Raw genomic sequence first — 6,508 nt, forward strand, 5'->3', positions numbered from 1 at the left:
CCACCACAAAGGCAAGCAATGGCAGTCATGTTATGTAAATTCAGCAATCATTTAGATAATGTCAGATACATCAATTTACTATAATGGTGGCCATACATGCTTTGATTTTATCATCCAATCCATGCGTGATATGATCAAATCAGTCATATTGGCAATTGAATAGGCAATTGAATCAAATTTAGATTTGATTTTGATTAGATTTAATCAAACAGAATTGGTCAGCTAGGTTGGAAGATTATTGATCGTGTTGCATTGATTGGCAGCACTGACATGCATTGTATATGAATTTTATTGTATTTTAATTGATCAGATTATAAGATTATATGTTGAAAACAGAAGTGTGATGGATAATTTTCAATCATATCTTCCAACTATCAAAATCCACTTTCCTGTGCGTGTCATATTGTTTGAATGGGTTGCCAACTATAGACTGATTATTCCTATCAGGACAGATCAATTGGAAATGAAATTGATCATCTAAGAAATAAGTGTGTTTAGCCACCATAAAGTACACCGAGATTGCCTTATACTGTCCATATACATAGATTAGCAAGCCATCAAGCAGATTTGCAATATTTTGCAAACATTTGATTCCATATGATTGTGTATTTTTTCAATATTTTGCAATAATTTGATTACACATGATTGTGTGAGTTTTTCAATATTTTGCAATAATTTGATTAAATATGATTGTGTGAGCAGTTTTTCAATATTTTGCAATAATTTGATTATATATGATATTTGATTATATATGATTGTGTGAACTATCATACAACATAACGATGAAGTATAGATTCTGACTGAACATTCCTTGAAATCTATCATTCACTTACGTACTCCTGTTAGAAAAATAAATAAAAAATGAATATGATTCATATTAAATGTTTATAAAATACATGTACAATGTAGACTTTTTTAACAAAACTAAATAAAATTTTCATTTTATAGTAAAATAAAAATCAAAAACACTCACACCTCTATTAATGAACAAACAAAAATTACTTTGAATTAAAAAAAAAAGCATTGAACACAAATGAATAGTCATCAATACTAATACCCAATCAAGTTTACATGTCAACCATTGTAATTGCCTGCAAGGATCTCTAATTGCATTCAATTATGGTATCGTGTGATCGTTTTCAACAAAGCATCAATCGATCAAAGTGGTTGCACCTTGTATGGTCATCATTAGACTTGCTTATGGTTGGGTATCCCATGGTCTCATCTATATATTAAAGTACCATGTAAGTAACATAGCTGCAATCAATCCAGGTATAAATGATCAGCACATTTCTAGATTTTGGCAGCGATGCACAGTGCAGGGTCGGGCGATCACAGATTGGTATTTCTGGGCAGACAGATGATGATCTGTTGGAGACCTTTAACTCATCTGAAGAATGCGAGGCTAGCACAGGGATATAGGGGAGGCTCGGGGCTAATCCATGTATTACTAGATAAATATATAACATTAAGGTACCGGTATCATGACATATTGCCCAAAAGTAGTATGTGGTCGATTTTTCTACTTATTTTCTCCAAATCCACGTTCGAATCACATCCTATTCCTGCGAAAAGAGGGGAGAAACGCAGCAATTTATTCCAATGGGTGGTTTTTAAGAAACTGGCAATTTAAACCGGTTGGGTGTTATTTATTGCAATATGAAATGAAATGATCCCATTTCTCAAATGACAGTGTCTGCGAGGAGAAGTGAACAGCCTCTAAGGGTAATTGTCTCCTGATGATATTTCCATTAGACTCGATCTTGGACTCTAATGACATTCAGTCGGCTGGGCTTCAACATACAGATAGAAAATAATAATAGTAAAAAAAACCTCAAACACAAAACTCAGCATTTAATACGTTAATACGAGTTCCTGGGCGCCGTGTCCTGTAGTCCTGTGTATTGTGAGAGTTGATATGGCTGCACTGATGAGCTTTTGTCTGTGCGGTGCTGCGCTGATTTGTCGCAAACTTTCGAGAGACAAAGTCGCTGCTGGATAACCCCTGCGCTGCCGGCCGGGCGAGGGGATCGGCTGCTGACTCTGGAGACGCCTCTGCAGAACAAATCTCAGGCCACTAATTACCAAATATATAAAAGCCTTTTGGAAAGCTGAAATGCACAGATTCGGAGTCAAGCCTGTGTGTAAAACAATACACAAAATAATATATTTAGAATGTATACATATTCTTACACAATTACATTATAATATCACCCTTCTGTTATATGAATTGCAATACATAGGGCACTATTGCATAATATAAATGGAGTAAATTGTGTGAGTGTGATTTAGTCAACACATTAATATATACTTTAATATCCAATTCTATTGTAAATACGTATGTATTTTACAATATATATTTCACTGCTGGATATTACAGTGGACTATAGTGTGTGTGTTTATATATTAACACATGATTATATACTTTAGTATTCCATTCTATTGTACATACACATATATGATACACTACTGCAGATTACAGTAGAGTCGGTATGTGTGTGCATGTATATGTGTATATATATATATATATATATATATATATATATATATATATATATATATATATATGTATGTGTGTGTGTTTGTATACTCACACATGAGTATTCCATTCTACTGTAATATGCAGTAGTGTATCACATGTGTATTTACAATTGAATGGCTTACTCATGTGTGTGTGTTTGTATACTCACATATGAGTATTCCATTCTATTGTATTCTACAGAGTTGTCATGTGTGTGCATGTATGTGTATATGTGTATGCATGTATGTATATATGTATAATTGTATGTATGTATATATGTGTGTGTGTTTGTATATTAACACATGCTTATATACCTCTTTAGTTTCCCATCCTATTGTGTATACACACATGTGATATGCTACTACATATTACAGTTGGTGTGTGTGTGTGCATGTATGTGTATATATATATATATATATATATATATATATATATATGTGTGTGTGTGTGTGTGTGTGTATTTTGTATATTCACACATGATATATTTTAGTATTCCAATCTATTGTAAATGTGATGCTCTACTGCATATTACAGTAGAGTTGGTATGTGTGTGCATGTATGTGTATATGTGTATGTATGTATGTATGTATGTATATATGTGGTGTGTATATGAATTTGTGTGCATGTATGTGTATATATGTATATATGTGTGTGTGTGTGTGTGTGTATTTTGTATATTCACACATGATATATTTTAGTATTCCAATCTATTGTAAATGTGATGCTCTACTGCATATTACAGTAGAGTTGGTATGTGTGTGCATGTATGTGTATATGTGTATGTATGTATGTATATATGTGGTGTGTATATGAATTTGTGTGCATGTATGTGTATATATGTATATATGTGTGTGTGTATTCACTCATGATATACTTTATTATTCCATTATTTTGTAAATTCACATAAGTAATACACTGCTGCATATTACAGTAGATTTTGTATGTGTGCATGTATGTGTTTTGTGTGTGTGTATTTCACAACATAATCAATCAAAATAATAAGGAACAAAGAATGCACCGATTAGCCACCTAATCACAAATTGAAGTAGCATCCCCCCACCCCTTCACATATGCATAGACTGTAGAGCCTGCGCCTCGGTATATGTTAGCAGCATTAGAAGAATTTTCCTCTAATTAGGGATGCTAAGAGTCAGAGCTCGTGATGTTAGACAATAGCAGCGCCCAGCACAGCTCGCTCTCCATGCAATCATCGTACATAGCACAATTACATCCCGCCTTTAAACTAGCAGCAAATGAGGTTTACTATCCTGTCGCCTTTGACGTTCACAATTGCAGATCTTTATAGATTTTCAGATGTGTAAGTGGCTCATCTTAAATTTAAGGATAGCACAAGAGCTGCAGGATTGAGCCAATCTGCTTGGCAACTTCTATTCTAAAGCAGTCAATCAATCGGCATCTTATCTGCACTTGTCTGTGTGTAATGTTAGGATAGGTGCTCCTTTGTGCCGCACAGTTCGCTCAGCCGCAATTTATTCGCAAAGTTCACCTTGTGCCAAGACAAAAGAGCTCATATTCTCCATAGCTGCCATTTATTAATTGCTTCCATGAAATGGAAGTTGGGCCATTCGGGGCTTTTGTTCATTGCCTTTGTTCATTTCCTCTCCCCTCGCCTGCAGGTTCAGCCACCATTTCTAGGACCCAGGCAGAAAATACAGAGAAGGAACCAGCAGACCTACCTAACTGAGCCGAGCTGTCAGGGATCCTGTCCCACGCTGGGCTGCTGTGATGTGACTGCAATGGCAAGGATTTCCCTGCGAGGAAACAACATACTTAAACTTCACCAAGAGACAAGAGGTTGGTGTCAAGGCATACACTCAATCCTTTTAATTGTTGGCTGGATCAGTCTCACTGTATGCTGCTTAACCACTTTATGATGTGCTTCTGTCAGCTATCCAGCTATCGGTTCCATATACACCTCTGATATATATATATATATATATATATATATATATATATATATATATATATATATATCAAACAGGTATACCTACAAATTGGTCTATGTGTGTTGAGGAAAAGGGGGGGGGGGGTATGTATATGTGCCTTGCACGTGTGGTAATATATATATAATATATATATATATATATATATATATATATAATTTATATATTTATTGATATATATACACACATACATTATATATATTTGTATATTTGTATATATGTGTATGTATGTATGTATGGATGGATGGATGTATATGTGCTTCTGTGCTTCATTCACATATTTGCGATAAATACAGCTATATATACACACACACATCATGTGAGATGCATGTTGCCTTTATGCCTTTACCTATACAACTAAAAGCTGTGTAAAGTCATGCTTTCATACTTGCACTTTAAAAAATATATACATACGTACATATCTGGTTAAAAACAAGCAAGCAATGCATAAACATACATACATATATAAATATATATATGTATATATATATATATATATATATATATATATATATATTATTGTTGTCAGTAGTTTTTTTTAATGTTTATTGATTGATCTTCACCTGTGATTGTTCGAATCTCTACCTGTCATATCAAGTTATTTTTATTTAATTTTTTTTATTATTATTTTTTTATTATTCTGACTGATCTAGGCACAGACGTTGTGATTTAATATGTGTTCCATTGTATGTAGAATTTCCAATATTTAGCAATAATAAAAAAAAAGAATAACGAAGACGGAGATGTAGTTTGTATTGTGTAATGATAAGGAGTTTGCCTTCAGCCCGCTGAGCTCTCCTCCTGAACGGAGACTTCAGATGATGCTCGGGTCCATGCTGGCTTCCCTGCCTGAGATGGCTGAGAGGACGAAGATACTCCACTCCAAGCAATGGCAGCACACAACATCGACTTCCAAGTCTCACTGTGCCCACTGGACGAGTATTCCCATCCTTAGCAATATTACACAAATATATGTGTGTGTTTGTAATTTCATATAACATCACCTTAATTAAAAAGGAGTTTTATATATATATATATATATATATATATATAGTATAGCATACAGGAAGACTCCTGAACATTCAGAAAATTATCCAATTTCTCATTGCAACTGTGTGTTCCTATAAATAAATAAATGTAACATTTATACATATATATATATATATATATATATATATATATATATATATATATATGTGTGTGAATAATTTAATATACATTAATTGGGTTAAAGCAGATTATATACATAGGCACATCACATATATATATATATCATTTTTTTCATCTTCAAATTATATATAATTATTTCATATTATATTATCATATTACTATATATTTTAAAAGGTAAATGTACTAACACATAACCACAGTTCTTGGTAATTATGTGTTTATTGTGAGAAAAACAACTTTGTTAGGTTAGCTTGTAGCATCCTACAATGTATCATTTTGTAACCTTACTGTGTGTCAAGTATTTTTTTTTTTTTTCACTTTGAGATGGGAAATAGGATAGTTAACCACTTTCCTGACTGATTATTTTCAAGCTGTATGAACAATGTTCTGAATATGCATATGTACCGGGGGGTTCTTTGCTGTTCGAACACTATCCTTAATGATATAATAAATAATAGAAATGATATTAATAATATGATATTATTAATAATAATTATTATTACTATTATATTTTAGCAGTCTTTGAAATTGGTGAATTTTAACTATAATCCTGTGTGCTCAGTTTTACAATAAAATGATCCTGGTATAATTCTTGCGTGGTTTTTGCTTCAGTGTTTTTCAGGAGGTGTTGAGGAATTTTATGCCTCAAAACTTATTATAGAGGTAGAGACTTAATTTTTCTAAGTGAATGTTCACTGAGTTTAGTAAATGGGGTGAAGATGCATTCACTTCAATGATCCAATCATGTACCAGGAAGAAAACACATTTTTAATATTTAATATGATTGGGTAATCAGAGGAACACAGCTTCATCCTATATACTAAGCCTAGTGAAAATTCACTTTTATTTATAA

At 32.9% G+C, this 6,508-nt stretch overlaps 2 long non-coding RNA genes across 2 annotated transcripts; one reads left to right on the forward strand and one right to left on the reverse strand.

Annotated features, from left to right (window-relative positions):
* Positions 1–866: 866 nt before the first annotated feature.
* On the reverse strand, positions 867–4,342 carry LOC149455292 (uncharacterized). The gene is made up of 2 exons (XR_016314088.1): positions 4,219–4,342; positions 867–2,138 (listed from the first exon to the last, which is right to left on the reverse strand). It is a non-coding gene; the product is annotated as an uncharacterized LOC149455292 (long non-coding RNA).
* LOC149455293 (uncharacterized) lies at positions 3,636–6,244 on the forward strand. Its single transcript, XR_016314087.1, has 3 exons — positions 3,636–3,839; positions 4,159–4,336; positions 5,270–6,244. It is a non-coding gene; the product is annotated as an uncharacterized LOC149455293 (long non-coding RNA).
* Positions 6,245–6,508: the final 264 nt, after the last annotated feature.

Source organism: Staurois parvus, unplaced genomic scaffold, assembly GCF_062004578.1.
Source record: "Staurois parvus isolate SC_StPar_1 unplaced genomic scaffold, SC_StPar_1.0 ptg000401l, whole genome shotgun sequence".
Lineage (NCBI taxonomy): Eukaryota > Metazoa > Chordata > Amphibia > Anura > Ranidae > Staurois > Staurois parvus.